This window comes from Canis aureus, chromosome X, assembly GCF_053574225.1.
Source record: "Canis aureus isolate CA01 chromosome X, VMU_Caureus_v.1.0, whole genome shotgun sequence".
NCBI classification, from domain to species: Eukaryota; Metazoa; Chordata; class Mammalia; order Carnivora; family Canidae; genus Canis; species Canis aureus.
Window position 1 is genome coordinate 19,804,878 of NC_135649.1, and position 20,191 is coordinate 19,825,068.

Here is a 20,191-nt window from a genome sequence, read left to right on the forward strand (position 1 = left end):
ATGAGAGAGCCTGCACATGAGCACAGTGGGGTGGGGGCAGAGGGAGAGGGAGAAGGAGAGAAGCAGTCCAACACGGGGCTCCATCTCATGACCCTGAGATCATGACCTGAGCCAAAATCAAGAGTCAGATGCTTAACCAACTGAGCCAACTATGCACTCTGAATTGTTGAAAATTTTTTGAATAAAGCGCTCCACATTTTTATTTTGTATAAGCCCCAAAGTTGTATAATCAGTCCTGATAAGGCCAGTACTACACTGACACCTGGGCCAGAAGGGCCTCTGCCCTGAACTTTACACTTTTATTTCTTTTTCTTTTTTTTTTTTTGAACTTTACACTTTTAAAAGACTCCACCTTTCCAGTGGTATGCCAGTAAATGTTTAATAAATGTCTGTGGTGGAGGGTCGGGGTGTGGTACGGAGGGTAAGAGAAAGTCTTGGTTTGTAGTGTTTGCTGATTTTCATGGTGTAAATAGTCCCACCACATTTGATTTCCAGCAACCACTGTGATGTCACCAAACCCACATTTGGAAAGAGATGTTCCCAACTGGCTCTCCCAAGCTGGTAGGAGCCAGTTCTAGTACACTGCTGTGACATATCTCACATACCAAATGAATGAATGCATGAATGACAATAAGGACACATGGATGTTTCTGTAACTAACGATCCATATTCTTTTTTTAAATTTTTATTTATTTATGATAATAATCACAGAGAGAGAGAGGCAGAGACACAGGCAGAGGGAGAAGCAGGCTCCATGCACCGGGAGCCCGACGTGGGATTCGATCCCGGGTCTCCAGGATCGCGCCCTGGGCCAAAGGCAGGCGCTAAACCGCTGCGCCACCCAGGGATCCCAATGATCCATATTCTAAACAGCTATCTTTATGAATAACTCTATTCATATTCCTGGGAAACATTTCTTCATTTCTTGGCCTATTTTCTGATCCAACAATGGTAACAACAGCAAAATATGGTTGAATATTGTGAAGATTTCTGGGTTGTATAGCTGCTGATGTCAGAAATGGAGTCCAGAGGGGATTTGAGTGCTAAGGTTAAAAAAAGACAAATTAATTCATAAAATCCTCATTTTCTGATAACATAACCACAATAGATTCTTGCATAGCAAATTGTTTCCTTGCTTTCACCTTATGGTTCTGAATGCATTCACATATTAGCATTGGATTTACAACAGTTGTACTTGGTGACTGAGGGACATTTTGCAATAGTAAATAATTCATATCACTCTTAAATTTGTGTCTATGTAGGTCTAGATAAAATGCGTATAGGATGATTCCAATGAGCATTGAATACTAAAATTGCAGATAGTATTATTTCTATAAACATTTGTAGTTAGATTGGATCAAATGACAATTCAGGTCTAATAAAATAATTTAAATATTATTGAATTATTAATTATTATTATTGAATTGATTTAACTTAAAATTTTAGTATTATTTGTCTTTTATAGTTTGCCTTTTAAAACATTTTGAATACCTTAGAAAAATAAGTTTTTTGAAAGCATGAAAATATTTTAAATAATTTGAACAGGTATTTTATTTTTTTAATTAAGATGTGTTTAAATTTTATATATTTCATACAATTACATTTTCTGTTTTAATCCTTTGGCAGGGGTTGGCAAACTATGGCCCACAGGCAAGCTGCCTATTTTTGTAAATAAAGTTTTTTAAAAAAGATTTTATTTATTTATTTGAGAGAGAAGGACAGAGCATGAGTGGAGGGGGTGAACGGAGAGGGAGAGAGAGAAGCAGACTCCTTGCTGAGCAGGGAGACCAACATGGGGCTCAATCCTAGGACCCTGAGATCATGAGCTGAGCTGAAGTCAGACGCTTAACCTACTAAGCCACCCAGGCACCCTAATAAGATTTTATTGCAACAGAACCACACCCCTTCTTTTTTTCTTTTTAAAAAATATTGTCTGTCAGAGCATCGGGATCTAATGGCAGTTGAGTAGTTAAGATAGACCTTAGAGTCTGCAAAGTCTCACATTTTTATTATCTGGCCATTAATAGAAAAATTTTGCTGACCCCTACATTTTTTTAAGTTTTATTTTTATTTACCTAATCTCTACACCCCACATGGGGCTAGAACTCATGACCCCGAAATCAAGAGTTGCGTGCTCTTCTGATTGAGCCAGCCAGGCTTCCCTGCTGACTCCTGCTTTAGATCATAACTGACAATTCCACAAGTTATATGAAGGATCTTGATTATTTATTTTTTTAAGGATCTTGATTATAACATATAATACAAACAGGAATTTCACTGGAATAAAGGCAAGAAAAAGAAATTTTATGGAATAAATACAAGATAAATTCTCAATTATATATATCCTTAAGTTATGATTTATCTAAATATTGTTGGCCTATCAAAAGAATAACCAGGGGCTCTTGGCTGGCTCAGTTGGTAGAGCTTGCAACTCCTGATCTCAGAGTCATGAGTTCGAGCCCTACCTTGGGAGTGGAGCCTACTTAAAAAAAGAAGAATATCCAGACATGCACAATCATAATTAAATTTAGTTGTTGATATTTTACTGGCTTTCAAAAGTATAAAAATCACTTCATACATATTCATTGATTTTGTTGTTATAAAAGTATAGTTGTCAAAGTAGGAGATGGAACATAGAACATAGAATATATTTTAATAATTTGTTGCCTTGACTTACAATTTTTAATTATTAGTTGTATGGTATATGGACCTCTGTTAGTACTCTTGCTCTGAGCCCCTCAAATGTTAGGGGGTGCATGGAGAGGCTTGGTGAGTGTGTCAACAATTAGTTGTCAGGAGCCAGTTTTTAGTCTATTGGGGTCTTGTGCTCTGAGCAGTCTCTGAGAAATTTTGCCAATGCCTAATGAGTATAGCAGAGCCTACCTATCTGCAGCCACCACAGGGCACTGGCACAGAACTTGGTAGAGCACCTGCTATCGACTCGTGTCCTCTCAAAATTCAGATATTGTGGCCCTAACCTCCATTTTGACTGTATTTAGAAACAGGGCTTTCAGGAGGTTAAGAGATTAAGTGAGGTTGTAAGGATGGGGTCCTAATCTTGTGGGACTATGGCCTTGTAAGAGAAGAAAGATCTCTCTCTCTCTCTCTCTCTCTCTCTCTCTCTCTCTCCATCCCTCCCTGCCTCCCTCTCTTCTCCCCATCTCCTGCCTTGTAACGACACAGTGAGAAGGTAGCTATCTGCATGATAGGAAGAGAGCTCTCAACAGAAACCAATCTTGCCAGACCCTTGATCTCGAACTTTCCAACCTTCAGAACTCTGAGAAAATAAATTTCTGTCGTTTAAGCTCCCCACCTTTTGCCGGTGTTGTGTTGTTAGCAGCAGCCAGAGAGGACTACTGTGCATCTGAGGCTGAGATCCATGCATGCATGCACTCACACATGCCACTGGAGCCGAGCCCTGAGGGGAAGACTTGAAGAGGAGAGAAGCCTGAGGAGGGAGAGCCTGTACAGCATGGCTATTAGCACACTTGGTGAGTGGGGGAAGGTTGCATCTAGAGGTGGAAGGGAGGGGCTGACACTGAGCCTCTGCTACTTCTAGGCTTTGTCTACGCTCTCTAGTTCTCTCTCAAATTGGCAATGTGTGTAGCCTCCAGAGTGAGGAGTAGATTGTGGCCTTAGTCTATTGATTGTCCCACAGCCCGTCAAATAAATGTTATTGTATTATTAACTCCTTTTCTTCTTCATGTCCATGCCACCCCTCCAGGATGTCAGGTATCTGAGCAGAGAAAGGAAAACGAGATTCCTCCACAGCAAGTTTGTTGACCAGAAGATAAAAAGAGAATCCTTGCAGGAGCCCAGATCCAGCTTTTTCCTTGAGGGACAACGGCTGGGAAGAAATGATAGATGGGCCTACAGGTGACAAACACATCGGCTTCTCATTAGTCCCCTTTGGGAGGCTGGGAGCTCCTGGCTTGCCATCAGGACATATCTACCCAGCAGCCATTTGCTGCCTAGAAGTAAGATGAGTATGTTTGATTAATTTCAAAGTAGGAGGAGAGAGAAGTGATGGAGTCTATGTGGATTTGTGGTTGTGGTGGAAGGAAACTAGGTCAGAATCTTGGTAGGGAGACCTTAGTTCCCTGACAGGAGAAGTATGGCTGGGGGTGGGGGCAGCACAGGGAGTCATTGCTTTCTTTGAGCAGAGTCTCTCAAAGACTCATCTTTCCAACCACAGGTTGACCTGTCTGCAGTTAAAACCGTGAGAAGAAGACACTAAAGTATTCCATGTGAAATCAAGACCATGATACCCATAAGACAGGGCAGCCACATAACCACAATGAACAATGAGATACCATTAAACATTAGGATGGCTATAATTAGATAAATGAAATAAACGGAAAATAACAAGTGTTGGCAAGGATGTGGCAAAACTGTACTGCCAGCATGAATATAAACTGGTTAGCTGCTCTGGAAAGCAGTCTGGTGGTTCCTCAAAAAGTTAAAATTAGAATTACTGGGCAGCTCAGGTGGCTCAGTGGTTTAGCGCCGCCTTCAGTCCAGGGTGTGACCCTGGAGACCCAGGATCAAGTTCCACATCAGGCTCCCTGCATGGAGCCTGCTTCTCCCTCTGCCTGTGTCTCTGCCTCTCTCTCTCTCTCTCTCTCTCTCTGTCTCTCATGAATAAATAAATAAAATCTTAAAAAAAGGAAGTTATTCTGCATTCACCCCTCCCCCAGTCTTCGGCAACCACCATGTTACTTTCTGTCTGTCAAATTTGCCTATGCTAGATATTTTACATATGTGGAATCATATAATATCTGTCCTATTGTGTCTGGCTTATTTCACTCAGCATGTTTCCAAGGTTCGTCCACATTGTAGCATGGACAGTACTTCGTTCCTTTTTAATGATACCATAGTATTCCATTGTATGGACAGACCACATTTTGTTTATCCATTCATTTGTTGATGGACACTTGAGTTGTGTCTACCTTTTGGCTATTGTGAGTAATGTTGCCATGAACATGGGTGTGCAAGTTCGAGTCTCTGCTTTCAATTCTCTTAGGTAGATACCTCAGAGTGGAGTGGCCCACATAGCAACTCTACTTTAAACCTTTTAAAGAACCACCATTTTACATTCTCACCAGCAACATAGGAGGGGTCTAAGAGATGACTTCGATTAGTCCTAGGAGGAGAGAGGACACTACCAAGGTCACTGGCTGGTACTTATTCTTGAGCCAGTTCCCCTTGTGTCTCTCTTTTTACTTTTAAAAATCGTGTTGAGAAATCAATCCCCTCCTCTTTTTAAACTGTCTCACCATGGAAGTTCCACATTGGAAGTCTCAATCCCTAAAAGAGTTTTAGGGAATCCCGTGGCAATAGAAGGCTGTTCAGCACCTCCTGGGATCCTGTCTCATAACTCCACTTGCCCTCAAGGAAAGGGAGGGCGCTATCCTGGTATTTAGCCTTTAGCCCAGCTTCCTTTTGGCACTGGCATCATGAGCATCTGAATGAGTAATCTCCCAAAGGCCTGGAGCAAAGCCTTCCCAGCCAAGCAGCCAGGCAACCTGAGACAGTACCTCCTCCTGCCTTCTGGCCTCCTAATATGCTTTGCATTAAAATACCCATTTTGGCTTTGCCTTTGAGTCAGTTCTCAGGGGAGCAATAAAAGATGAGCCATTAACATATGGCCCATGGAAATGTTGAAGATGGAAAAATGATAATTCATTCAATTTAGGCCTTTTCGGCACTTTTCCCACACACCAGCATTGCCTGCAGTGGTAAGTGTCCTAATCCCATCCCTCTCTGGGTCTCAGTTTCCCTGTCTACTAAAACAAGCAGAGAATCTCCAAGAAGCACTTGCAACTCTAAATATCACATGATTCACATTCAGGCAGAGCCTGGCTCTAACAAACTCCGGGCATCCACTCTGTGTGGCAGAATGGTAGGCAATACTTTGGGAGATATTTTCTTTCCCGGGTGAAATGGTATAAAATCAATTTCTTTTATAATGATACCAGTCTCAAACCCTCCAAAATAGAGCTCCACCCTTGGAACTGTTGTAGGATAAGGTTTTATTTGCAGAATTTTAGTGTGACCTTTTCTGAAGCAGAACATTGTGTTGGGGGGTGGGGTGGGGGAGTGGTAAATGGGGGTGGGAAATGCTGGATTGTGATTAACCAGATAATGAACCCTGTCTGCTTTTAATCAGCCCCTTCCTGTTCTCCCAGACCTCTAAACTTTTAATATTAATGGAAACAGATTTGAATTCTGGAAAGAGCTATTCTGGAAAATAATTGGATATTTACTAGGTGAAAAGTGAAATTGTGCAGGCATTTCATAGGGTTTGGTATTTGACAGGTGCCATTTTTCTTTCCAATGTCTTGCATACCTCTGTTTTATAAACCAATATGGATAGTGGCATAAAAAGATTACAGGTTTACATGGTGGTGAGGCCTGGGAATATGTTCAAGGGGTTGGGGGTTGGTAGGCAAAGAGAGAGAGAGAACTTCAACTGGGGACAAAGCTGAAGTGCCAGAATTAGTATGGCAGAATTATTTGAAGGCAAAGAATGACAGGTCTTTAAAAGAAATAGAGCTGAGTTCATAAATGGGGATTACACCCAGAGAGACAGAGATGTTACCTACGGAACTTACCTATGGAAGTCTGACTCCATCTAGGAAAGCAAATGACTCTCTTGGTTTCCAAAAGGGATTTGTAGTTAGATGAGGTAGGAAGGCACTGGAAGGAAGTGGGGAGATTTTATTGAAATAAAGGGCAGACCTCTCCAGGGTTTTAGGCAAGCAGAACAAACTATAGGCAGATCTACTAGGAAGGGAAGAAAGGCTGCCCCGGTGGGTTGACTCAGCCTGCTTGGGTTCTTTGCCTTGAGGCCCTCTCATTTCAACTGTTAATGCTATGAGCACCATTACCCCCACACGTTCCTCCTTTAACAGTCTGGCCCTAGTGTGAACAAAGCACTTCTTTAAAGAATTCCTCTAGATGTAGTTGGACCAGGCAGATACATTTGCGAATTATTTTGCTCTACATGAAGGAGAGAACCCAAAGGAATGCTTTATAGAGAGTATAAGCAAGCTTCCTACATAGATATTTTCCTGATGCTGCCATAATTTACTTGTAGTCTCAGATAACTGGGACTTAACCAGACTCTTAGCTGCTTTTTGGCCCTACTAGCTCCCTGATAGTCTCCACAGGATGGCCACCATCTTATTTCCCACATGGAGAGTGGGAGCACCTGGTCATCTTTTCCTTCCTGGGCTTGTTTTCACAGCCCTATTTTTTTCTCTCTCAAATTGCCAGTTCTGGTTTTCAAGCTGTAGGATGCTCCTTATTTTCCATCGATTGGCAGGATGAGGTGTATTTTTTTTTTAAGATTTTATTTATTTATTTATTTATTTATTTATTTATTTATTTATTTGAGACACACAGAGAGAGGCAGAGACACAGGCAGAGGGAGAAGCAGGCTCCATGCAGGGAGCCCGACGTGGGACTTGATCCCGGGTCTCCAGGATCACGCCCTGAGCTGAAGGCGACGCTAAACCGCTGAGCCACCCAGGCTGCCCGAGGTGTATCTTTCATCTGTGAGTGCAATGTTGGTCACAGGTGAGGCTGGACGGTGGAGTCTGGATGGCTCAGTGCACATTGCGCCACTGCTTGGAGAACAATGAAGCCTCACACCTACCGACTAAGTAGCATGTTTAGGTTTTAAGGGAGACAGAATTACTTTGCAGGACTTTATTCATGTCCTTTAGGGAGGATACTCTAGGAGCATTAGGGGAGTATCCCAATCATATAAAAGGCTTTCTTCTCTGAAGGGGTCTTGGATGGCCATATGTGTCATTCCATCTTTTCAAATACTTTTAGGTGGTTAGTTGGAGCAAGAGATAAAATGTTTTATCTTCTGCAAATTCATGAAGAATATGGTGCACTTTCAGCTTATCCTGGAAACTTGATCTTTTAGACCAATATTTTGCAGATGTGGAAACTGAGGCTGCTATAGAGGAAAGAACTTGCTAAAGTCACTCAGTAAATCACCAACAGAGCTAGGACTAGCCTCCAGGCTGCTTGAGCACTAGGGCAGTGCACTGCCAAGTAACAAACTTTGGAGAACCAAATTAAGGCAATAGAATTAAGCTATTGGCTTAACACAGAGATCAAACCCAGGACCAAGGACATTAAAATATTGCTTTCTAATCTATGGCTCTAAAGGGCCTCGATCAGTACAGGAACCCTGAGCAAGAAAAGCTCTCTTCATTCCCACCTCTTTCAGCCCTATCACCTAGTCTCCCCTGGTTATAGCCAAAAGATAGTCCCACCTGGAAATTTTCTATTGTTTTCTCCTCCAATTATTGCTTCCACTCCTCTAGCCTTATACCAACCAGACACTGTGTTTGTTCCATAAATTTCACAGAAGATATGCCTGGAGTGAGTTGGGCAGAGGGGTGGGGGGTTGGAAATACACTATCCAGAGAGACCTGATGTTGACCAGATCCCCTCCAAGGACCACCTTCCCTAGTCTACAACTCTTTCGCTCTGCCAAACCCCAGCTAAAGAAACCGCTGCCCATTTTGTAGTTGGAATAATAATACAGTTTATCTATGTGCCAATGATTCACTTTGTGGAACACCTATGGCATTTTTTTTTATTCAGATGACATTCACATAGCATGAAAGTAACCATTTTAAGTGAACAATTCAGTGGCATTTGGTACACCTGTGATGTGCAACCATCTTTATCTTGTTGCAGAACATTTTCATCACCCATTCCTCTCTTCCCCTGTCCCTGGCAACTACCAATCTTCATTCTTTCTCTATTGTTTACCTATTCTGGATATTTCATATAAATTGAATCATACAGTATGTGATCTTTGGTGTCTGGCTTCTTTCACTCAGCATAATGTCTCCAAAGTTTATCCAAGTGGTAGCATGGATCAATACTTCATTCATTTTTATGGCTGAATAATATTTCATCATCTGGATATTCTACAATGTGTTTATTCAATCATTGATTGATGGGTCTTTGAACTATTTACACCTTTTGGCTATTGTGAATAGTGCTGCTTATGAATATATGTGTACATGTATTTGTTTCAGTAGCTGTTTTCAATTATTTGGGGCATATTTATAGGAGTGAAATTTCTGGGTCATGTGGTAATTCTACATTTAACTTTTTGAGATACTGTATGGCAAATTTTTAATATCATTCTGTCTTTTTCTTACTGCTTCTCAAACTGCTCATCCATATTCTCTCACTCCACAGTTCGTAAATCTTCAGGGGATATTAACTGATTTTATTTTATTTTTTTAAGATTTATTTATTTTTTTGAGAGAGAGTGGGGGTGGGCAGAGGGAGAGAGAGAGAGAACTAGAGAATCTCAAGCAGACTCCACACTGAGTGTAGGCCTGACATGGGGCTTGATCTCACAACCCTGAGATCATGACCTGAGATGAAATCAAAAGTCGGGTGCTTAACTGACTGAGCCACCCAAGCATCCCTTAACTGACTTTAAAATTAGTCTATTTAGTCTAAAATTAATCAAATATAACTTCTTAAGTAAGTTTTACTGCAAATTCATCATTAAATGCTTTAAAAAACCAAACAGGAAATTCTTTTTGGATTATATCCAGAGTTACCTACAGAAATTTTGCCCCATATAGTAGCCATTAGGCACATGTAACTATTGAGCATTTGAAACATGGCTAGTGGGATCCCTGGGTGGTGCAGCGGTTTGGCGCCTGCCTTTGGCCCAGGGCCCGATCCTGGAGACCAGGGATCGAATCCCACGTCGGGCTCCTGGTGCATGGAGCCTGCTTCTCCCTCTGCCTGTGTCTTTGCCTGCCTCTCTCTCTCTCTGTGACTATCATAAATAAATTTAAAAAAATTAAAAAACAAAAGAAACATGGCTAGTGAAACTGAAGAAATTAATTTTAAATTTCATTTTATTCTTATTTTTTATTTAAAATAAAATGTAAATAGCTACATGTGGCTAGTGCTACCATAATTATGGTACAGCATCCCCAATCTTCTTCAGCAGAAAAAAAACTTGAAGCTTATTCCCAAATAGTATGTATTCTTCACGTTACTGAAACATGATAGACATGTTTGAACACGATGAAAAATAAATTTACTTTTCTTTATAGATATCAAGCATATATACTCAGTGCTGGTAAATGTAGTGCGAAAATAATATTTTTAAAAACAGTGCTGGTGGTGGTGTAAATTTTTTTCAATGAACATTCATTTATGCCCATATTCATTTATTCGTAGTATTTAATAAATGTTTTAGTTGAATGCGTATTATGTGCCAGGCACTGTGCTATGTGCCAAGGACACAGAGATGACCAAGACATGATCCCTCCCCTCAAAAATGCACAGTCAAGTAGTTTGGTAACTACAAAATAGCAGTATGATATAATGATAATGGTTTTCATTTTAAAAAAATACTTACTGATTTATTTTAGAGAGAGTGCACAGGGGTGGGGGTGGAGGGTAGGGGCAGAAGGAGAGCATCCCAAACAGGCTCTCTGCTGAGTGTGGAGCCCAATGTGGGTTTTTTTTAAAGATTTTATTTATTTATTCATGATAGTCACACAGAGAGAGACAGAGAGGCAGAGACACAGGCAGAGGGAGAAGCAGGCTCCATGCAGGAAGCCCGACGTGGGATTCGATCCCGGGTCTCCAGGATCACGCCCCGGGCCAAAGGCAGGCGCCAAACCGCTGCGCCACCCAGGGATCCCCCAATGTGGGGTTTGACATGGGGCTTCATCTCATGACCCATGAAATTAGGACCCATGAAATCATGACCTGAGCAGAAGCCAAGAGTCCAACACTTAACTGATTGAGCCACCCAGGCCCTCTGATAATGGTTTTCATTTTTTAAGCATTATGTCCATGTTATGAACTTCAATACTTTTTAATCCTTGCAATAATAGCCCTTTGAGTTAGGTATGATTATCCCCATTTTACAGACAAGGAGGCTGTGGCTTAGAGAAGTTAAAGAAGTTGACTAAGGATGCACTGTGAATGCTGTAACCGAGGTCTATACAAGATAACACGTCTTCCACAAATAAGGGAGTAAGTCACTATGTGTGGAGTGTAGGGAGGAGTGGAAGGATGGAAACAGGGCTGGATTTTGAAGGATGAGCAGGAGATATGCCTAACAATGATCCATTTGGTTCTATAGCTTTGAAATTCTTTAACATAATTGGCCTGGCAATTCCACTAAAGGGAATTTATCTCAAGGAAATATTCTGAAATAGGGGGAAAACCCTACATGAATGAGGGTGTTCATTTGTCTATTATTTATAATACTGAAGAGTTGGAAACAGCCTGCAGGTTTAACAACAGGGTAATGGGTAAATAAATTATGGTCCCACTACTTTATGGAATATTAATGCAACCTATTTTGAAAAAGTTGAAATGATAATTAAAAAGACTAAGTAGCAATACCAAAAATACATTATACGATGTCAAGTGATAAAAGCAAAATACCACATTGTATATTCACTACAAATGCAATTATGGAGAACATGATTACCTATGGACAGGGCTACAGAGGACCTCTCCATGCACACAAAGAGTGGCATTCCGGACATGGCACCCAGGGTAAGAGTTTAATTTTTTGTTGTTTCCAATTTTTACATAATATTATTTTATCTTTTACTATAAAGTACGTGGAAATTGTAAAGGAGACATCTAACCTTTTTCCCTGGCTTTAATGTGACTTTTACTTGTTCCAAATAGTCATTTTCACCGGAAAATGTGAGATTCCTTTTAAAATGGATCGAATATGGAAAATATTGTGTGGTCCATTTTGTCTTAGCCAACTCAGAATTGGTCTCCAGGTAATGAAAGTAAGTTGAGAACTGTTTTCTTTGCACATGTTTGAGTGGTTTTGATTTCATTGTGATATGCAACAGAAATCACATTGCTGTCAAATATTGGCTGGTGTTTATGAGGCCATGGATTTGGAATAAGAGAACTCAGGAGAGACAGCCATTCCATTTTTAAAGTGTCTTTCTCCTGGGACCAAAGTCAAGCTCTGAGTGTATTTCTTTTTAATTTATGTGATGACATTAATATAAATCCAAGTCTTGATGTTCATAATGGGCTGCTGTTGATTGACAAATGTGGAAGGGAAAAGGGGGTATTTATTTTTCTAAAGTTGTTGGGATGATACAATTTCAAGAATGCTGTCACCTTGGTACAATCTGGGGTAAGGCTTTGAGACACAATCCCATTTACTGTGGGGCTGTCTCAGGCCTGAGATAAGCAATAAAAGGTAGCATTTTTGTTCAAGGTTTATTTCTCATCAACAAAAAAGGTGGACTATTAGACTTGGCATGATGTAGAGGGCAAGGGTCACACAGACCAAGCTTCAAATCCTGGCACCCCTATTTGCTGGCTGTATGACCTTGAGCAAGTTACTTTACCTTTCTATATCTTAGTTTTTTCATCTGTAAAGTTGGACCAGTAATAAAGCCTACCTAATAGGTTTGTTTTCAATGTTAACTGAGACAATACATACTGCTTACAGTAGTTCCTGATACAGTAATACCTTAATAAGCTTAGTATCTGATACACTTAATAGTTAAGTGCTGAGGTGCCTAGCTGGCTGAGTTGGTGAAGCATGTGGCTCTTGATCTTGGGGCTGCAAGTTCGAGCCCCACACTGGGTGTAAAGATGACTTAAAAATAAAATCTAAATAAATAAATAAATAAATAAATAAATAAATAGTAAGTGCTATTATTAGCATGTACAAGATACCATGCTAAGTAATAGATTGTTTACTTGTCTTTTACCTCTATGAAATCATGCATTACTTGAAGATAGGAGCTATGTGTGATCTGTTCACCATTGCCAGCCCCAGTCCCTAGCACATGGTTTGGGACACAGTAGCTGCTCAAGAAATGCTTGCGGATATTCTGTATTCTTTTATGAGATGGTTGGTGATCTGTAGCCACAAGATGAAGAGGAGAGACTCAGGAAAACAAAATCTAGTATACTTACAGGTGCCAAAGACAAAAGGCACATGCCCTCTCCCAGGGTCACAAGGGAGACACCAGGTGGTCAAGAGGCAGAAAAAGGAGCAAAGGGAAGGTTTAGGCTATGGCCTTCCTTGTGTTTTGGCAGGAAAGGCAAGGCGGGGCAAGGTGAACAGTTTCAGCTTCTTTGAATGATATCTGTGGGCTTTGGGCTACAGGGTGGTCATTAGCTGTCTGACACCTGGCCCTGGGATGATTAAGGCAGAGGACTATTGTCTCCTGGGGTGTAGGGGCCGGATAGAGGAGATATGACTTTGGATTGTTAGTTTGCATATCAAAGGCATGCTCCTAGCTAGGTCCTTGTCTATTTCTAAGAATTGGCTACTCCAGGAGGAGAGGTCTTTCCCTAGCCAGAAATGTTTTCTAAAATGTAAAAACATTATAATATGTAGACAATTAAAATATTTTTATTTTTAAACAGTGGAATGAATTTGATGATTGCCTACTGCTTTTTGGAAATACCAGGAACCTTCAGGAGCTTATAAGCATTGTGAGTAGGGACGGGAATGGGGCAGAGGGATGTGGCTAGGGGCAGGAATGGGGCAGGGGGATGTGGATAGGCATCTGGGGGTTTGAGGGAACAGGCACTCAATTTCAAACCAGAAAACCAGGACTTTTTTTTTTAAAGTAAGCTCTAGACCCAATGTGTGCCTCCAACTCATGACCCTGAGATCAGCTGTTGCATGTTCTACCAACAGAGCCAGCCAGACACCTCTGGGAAACTGTATTTTAAGTACTAGTTCTCCTTACTAGCTATGTAGCTTTTGGAATGCCATTTAATCTTTCTGACTCTCAGCTTTTTCAACTCTAAAATGGGAATAATAATAATTTAAAACCACACAAAATGTTATGAATTTATGTGACAAATGTATATGAATGTACTTTGTCAACTGAAAAGCAATACATATAACTAAAGAGGTGTTATTGTTTTAAATAGCAGCAGTGCAATGCTGGAAATGGTAAGTTTCAGATAGGTGGACCTTACTCTCTCTGAAGGATAGAGCAGCTCTGAAAACAGAAAAGACCACAGACCCAGGGTTAGTTAGATTTACTATCATTATATTGGCTTGTCAGTTAAAAGATGATATTCATTATTCTTCACCCTTTAGGGATAGAGGATAAGGCCCAGGAAATTATTTGCATTTTATCACGTCTAATTTCTGCTTATTTTGTTTCTAAGATTGAGGTAATTGATGGGGAACTCCTGAGATGGACAAGTTTTCCTTCTGCTTCAATAATGAAAAGTATCAAAGACAATTTGCAACGGTGGTATTGAAATAAAAGTTTGGAGTTTTATTATTTTATTATTTATTAAAACTTTTATTTAAAAGTTTTTATTATGTTCACTTTCAAGTCCCTCCTCTTGTCCTCAGCCTCCCAAACAACTCTTCAAATTGTTTTAACCCACGAGCTGTGGTGGTAGTACCAAACTAATTTACCTGGAGAATGGGAGGGGAAAGCAGATGTGTAGATAGGCACAGAGAGGTTCTAATGTTGATTTGGTTACTGGGCAAAGGAAAAGCCAAAAGAAAAAGATATACATACTGTCAGGGAGCAAGAATTTCTGTCCCTTCAAAGGTCTTTCTAGCTGGACTAAGAAACAAATTGACATGGGACAGATTAACAGAAAATAAAATTTAATAGGCAGATATATGGGGAATCCACATAGACACGGAAATTCCAAAGGCAGTTGGGCAAAAGAGGTCTACACGTCATCCTGAACTAAGGAGAAGAAGGTAGGGCTCCAGGATTGCAGAGGAAAAGAATGAATTTCACAGGACAATAAGAAGAGCAGATATTGCTAGTTAGATGTTTGCTCTGCCATCCAGATGGGTCACTCACATAAAATGAATCTCTGCTAATAACCCTTATCCTGGGAAAGATCCCCAATTTAGATTTTTCTGTGCGGTTAAGGGAAGACAAAGGTTTCCCTCAAGCCAGCAGGATCTCAAGTGTTTTCAGTTCAAAGTAATCTGTAGAGGCTGCTTTCAGGTAACAGGCTTGAGCAGTGGAAACCTGAGTGAGGTAGAATGGCCCACAGTGTCCACCAGGCTGAATGCACACAGGCCCATTAGTCAACCCACCTCAAAATAGCCATAGGCCCTAGCTGACCAATGGGCTGCTGAGAACCAGGTACAGGTACCAAAAAAGGAAATACCATAGTTCCCATACCTCATCATGCCCCCACCCAAATACACTCCCCACCACTGCCTCCTGGCAGTCTTTTCTTACCATCCTGCCCTTTGCTCCATTGCAGTATATCCAATAAAGTTCTATTTCCTTTGTTCTGTCTTGGGTAAATTCTTTTGCTGCCTGTGGCAACAATCACCCCGCATAATCTACATGCAAAGTAGCACATTCTTGGGGGGTCTGTCCTGATCCCCTACAATATTTATGTATCTATGTGGTATATTCTTTCTTAAGTAAATGCTTCACATCTTCAAATCCACTTGGTGATCTGCCATTGCTATTGGAATCACTAGTTTGGTGCTTTCTGTTTAGTCCAAGAAGAGTAGATCTAATGATTCCCCAGTACCTAGCACCACAGACTTTTAAGCTGCTGCAGAAACCTTTTTTCTGATGTGTTCAGAAAAGAAAACAATGCTATGGTAAAATATAGATAGATTTCTGCTTTGAGCATAATAACAGAAACTGTTTGATAAAGTGGGGCAGGAAAAATAATTTTCCCTCTACCTTTCTCGGTTCTTGGCTGAGACACCCACTCCACCTCACCCCACCCATAATAAAAGGCAGACTGACAGGAGAAAAAATATTTAAAAACATATGTATGTCCTATATACATGAGAGAGACCCAGGAAATTGCAGTAACTCTCTGAAATGGCTGAAGCTATCACCTTAAAAAACATCTCCAACTAAAGACAAAAAAGATGTTGGGATGGGGAGTCAGTTATGGGAAGTGACCAGAAAAAGCACAGTAAACAAGAGTACTTTTGTTACACAGAATTAGGTTCATGACTTCTCCATTGACAACAGTTTCTAGAGATTTAGGGTCCTCTTCCTCTTCCTGGTACAGCCAGGGAGACACCCTGACATATGGAGATTTCCCTTATAAATGTATCTTCCATTTGTTTTTCAGAGCATCATCTGTGCCTATTTTTCTTTAAAAATAATCAGCTCATTTTCTCATGTGCTTGTTGGCCATGTCTATGTCTTCCTCTGTGAGATTTATGTTCATGTCTTTTGCCCATTTCATGATGGGATTGTTTGTTTCTTTGCTGTTGAGTTTAATAAGTTCTTTATAGATCTTGGAAACTAGCCCTTTATCTGATACGTCATTTGCAAATATCTTCTCCCATTCTGTAGGTTGTCTTTTAGTTTTGTTGACTGTATCCTTGCCATCAGGGAAATACAAATCAAAACCACAATGAGATACCACCTCATACCAGTGAGAATGGGGAAAATTAACAAGGTAGGAAACTACAAATGTTGGAGAGGATGCGGAGAAAAGGGAACCCTCTTGCACTGTTGGTGGGAATGTGAAATGGTGCAGCCACTCTGGAAAACTGTGTGGAGGTTCCTCAAACAGTTAAAAATAGATCCGCCCTACGGCCCAGCAATTGCACTGCTGGGGATTTACCCCAAAGATACAGATGCAGTGAAATGCCGGGACACCTGCACCCCGATGTTTCTAGCAGCAATGTCCACAATAGCCAAACTGTGGAAGGAGCCTCGGTGTCCATCGAAAGATGAATGGATAAAGAAGTTGTGGTTTATGTATACGATGGAATATTACTCAGCCATTAGAAACGACAAATACCCATCATTTGCTTCGATGTGGATGGAACTGGAGGGTATTATGCTGAGTGAAATAAGTCAATCGGAGAAGGACAAACATTATATGGTCTCATTAATTTGGAGAATATAAATAATAGTGAAAGGGAATAAAGGGGAAAGGAGAAAAAATAAGTGGGATATATCAGAAAGGGAGACAGAACATGGAAGACTCCTAACTCTGGGAAACAAACTAGGGGTGGTGGAAGGGGAGGAGGGCGGGGGGTGGGGGTGACTGGGTGGCAGGCACTGAGGTGGGCACTTGACGGGATGAGCACTGGGTGTTATTCTGTATGTTGGCAAATTGAACACCAATAAAAAATAACTTTAATATAAAAAAAGAAAAAAATCAACTCAAAATAATCCCTGTGCTAAAGGGACATAGCTTGGGGTGGCAAATTCTGGTCCCTTTCAGTTTGATTACTTTTAATTTTCCTTCCTTTTTTGATGAATTGGGCTGGGAGGCCATGGTGCTGTAGCAAGACAAAGTCTTACTAAGACAGCCTTAGTAAGACAGACTTTGGGAGCAGATAGTTTGGGGTCTGAATCCCCATGCTGCTCTTCATTAGCTGGGGAATGTTGAAGAAGGTCCTGATTGTCCTCTAAGCCCTAGTTCTCAGCTGAAAAATATGAGAATTTTTGTGAGGACTTAATATGATACTGTATGTAAAGCAACTGGCTTTAGTAGGTGGGGAAAGTAAAAGTATGTTTTGATTGTGTCTTCAAAAAAATCACTGGAAAGAGAGCTAGTCTCTCATGGGCCTTTAGTACATCTTTGATAGTGGCTTTTTTTTCATCTATGTGTTTCAATCAACAAACATTACACTATGAGGAGAGGACGAGTATTTTCCCTGGTCTGACTGGGGTCTGTATGACAGTTGATGTGAAATGTTGTGGCCTGGGAGTGAATGACCAAGAAAGAATTCTTGAGATGTCTTTGGCGCAAAAAAAAAAAAAAAAAAAGGTAGTTTTATTAAAGCACGGGGACAGGACCTATGGACAGAAAGAGTTGCACTGAGGTTATGACAGGTGACTGATTATGTACTTTTAAGTCAGGAGGGGGTTCGGGATAGTGGAAGTCTGTAAAGAATTTGGAAGCAAAGTTTCCAGGACCTTGAGGGGCTAGCTGCTGTTAGAATAAGGTCATTCAGGGGCACCTGGGTGGCTCAGCCTGACCTCTCTGCTCAGTGTAGAGTCTGCTTCATATTCTCTCTCCCTCCCCCTCCTCCTCTCCCTCCAGTCAGTTCCCCCTCTCTCTCTCATCTCAAATAAATATATAAAATCTTTAAAAAAGAATAAAGTCATTCACCACTGTCTAGTAGAACCTTAGTCATGAGTCCCTTCAGATGTATATCAGTGGGTTATATACTTGAAGGATGATTGCTAATATATATCTTGGCGGCAGGGGGGCATAGAGAAAGGAAGCTTCTAAAGGTATTTTCATATGTTAAAGAAGACTTTCAGGATCCTGGGCCTAATGTCAAGCTAGGGTTGTCTTTTACCTCTAGCTAAGTATTAACATTGAGGCACCTGAGTTCCTGGAGAAAGGCCACTCTGCCTGTCCCAAGGACTTATCAATGGGCTGTAAGTTGTAAGGAAGTTTAATTATTTTCCAATATTTCTTTTTTAATGTTTTAAAAGATTTTATTTATTTATTCATGAGAGACACAAAGAGAGAGAGAGAGAGGCAGAGACACAGGCAGAGGGAGAAGCAGGCCCCATGCAGGGAGACCGATGTGGGACTCAATCCCGGGACTCCAGGATCACGCCCTGGGCTGAAGGCAGGTGCTAAACCACTGAGCCACCCAGGGATCCCTCCAATATTTCGTTTGCCTTTGTTTTTCATATCAACAGTCACTTTCCTCCACATTCTAAGCTAACTCAGATTTTTTTTGGTGGAAATATATTAAGTTTTTAAATAATTTAAGAAAACATTTTGGTCTGCCCATCTGCTCAGGTTACTTTTTTGAACCATTCTAAAAAACACCAGCAGATTACTTGTCCTGAAACACCAAGTTGAGAGTAGCATTTCCCTACTCACTGGAGTCTAGTGGCTCTCTACTGCCTATCAACTTCAGAATTTCCCGCCTGGCAGTCAAGGCTATGTGCCTGGGTCCTTTAGAGTTATATCCTATACTGCTCTATCCTAAGGAGTTATTAGATGGCTAATAACCAAAGTGGATCTTTTGTTATTTACTATAAGCACTGTCCTGGAAAATGCTTTGGAAGGGAAAAATAGAAGGAGGTAGGGTTTGGGGCACAATGTAAGTAATGTCCAGTTGAAAAAAATTGAGGTCCAACAGACTCAAGAAGAGTTCTACACCCCCTACCCATACAGGTTAGGAGACTGTACTAGAAAGAAAGCTATTACCAAAGATAATTTTTTTTTACATTAAGGAAGACTTCTCTGCTTGACATGGCAAACATTTGTTTACCAAACAGTCGCTCTTCCCATCTTCCTGTGAGTTATCTTACTCCCTTTGAAATCCCAGGTCCCTATCCCTTTCTTAGCTGAAGATGGTGCAGAAACCTCAATTGCTTAACTGTGAGCCTCTCATGTCTTTGTGGGTTTTACTATATGCACATAATTAAATATTTTTCCCGTTAATCTGCTTTATGTAAATTTAATTATTGGGCCATCCAAAGAACCTAGAAAGGAAAAAGAAGAAAATTTTCCTCCCCTACAAAGAAAAAGTGGAGAATTACTATGGGGATTTCAGTATGTATGTGTCTGTGTATGTGTATCATCCAGCCAACTTTTCTCATGCTCTAAGAAGAGTTTGAAGGGGAGCAAAATATACCACCCCTAAATATGTCTCCTTGGCACATTGACTATTTTAAGCTGATTATTTTTTAAGAGAGGGGAGGGGTAGTGGGAGAGAGAGAGAGAATCTCATGCAGACTCCCCACTGAGCACGGAGCCTGATGCAGGGCCTTATCCTATGACCTGAGATCATGACCTGAGCAAAACCAAGAGTTGGAAGCTCAATTGACTGAGTCACCCAGGGGCCCCTAGGCTGGCTATTTTTAAGAAACAATGGATGCATGTAAAGCTCTGAAAACCCCTTTGTATGAGACATTTATATTTATAATGGAAATCTCCATTTTTAAGAGCATCTCACTGACTGTACCAGGAAGTGGGGGATGGCTTTAAGTCTCTAGACACTGTTTATCCATGGAGAAGGTAATGACTTAAATCAACAGTCTTACCCTTGTTTACTGTAGTTTTCCCAGTCACTTCCCCAAACTCTCTACCCCATCTTTTGTCTTTAGCTGAACATGGTAGTTAAGGTGATGGCTTCAGCCATTTTGGAGAGTAACTCAGATTTCCCTGGTCTCTGCCACTTACAAAGGAGATATACACATTATTAAGCTTT

The 20,191-nt window shown here is 40.8% G+C and overlaps 1 long non-coding RNA gene across 1 annotated transcript; it reads right to left on the minus strand.

Annotated features, from left to right (window-relative positions):
• Positions 1 to 683: 683 nt before the first annotated feature.
• LOC144308431 (uncharacterized) lies at positions 684 to 15,304 on the minus strand. Its single transcript, XR_013374894.1, has 3 exons — positions 15,255 to 15,304; positions 6,615 to 6,699; positions 684 to 1,043 (listed from the first exon to the last, which is right to left on the minus strand). It is a non-coding gene; the product is annotated as an uncharacterized LOC144308431 (long non-coding RNA).
• Between the last annotated feature and the right edge of the window lie 4,887 nt (positions 15,305 to 20,191).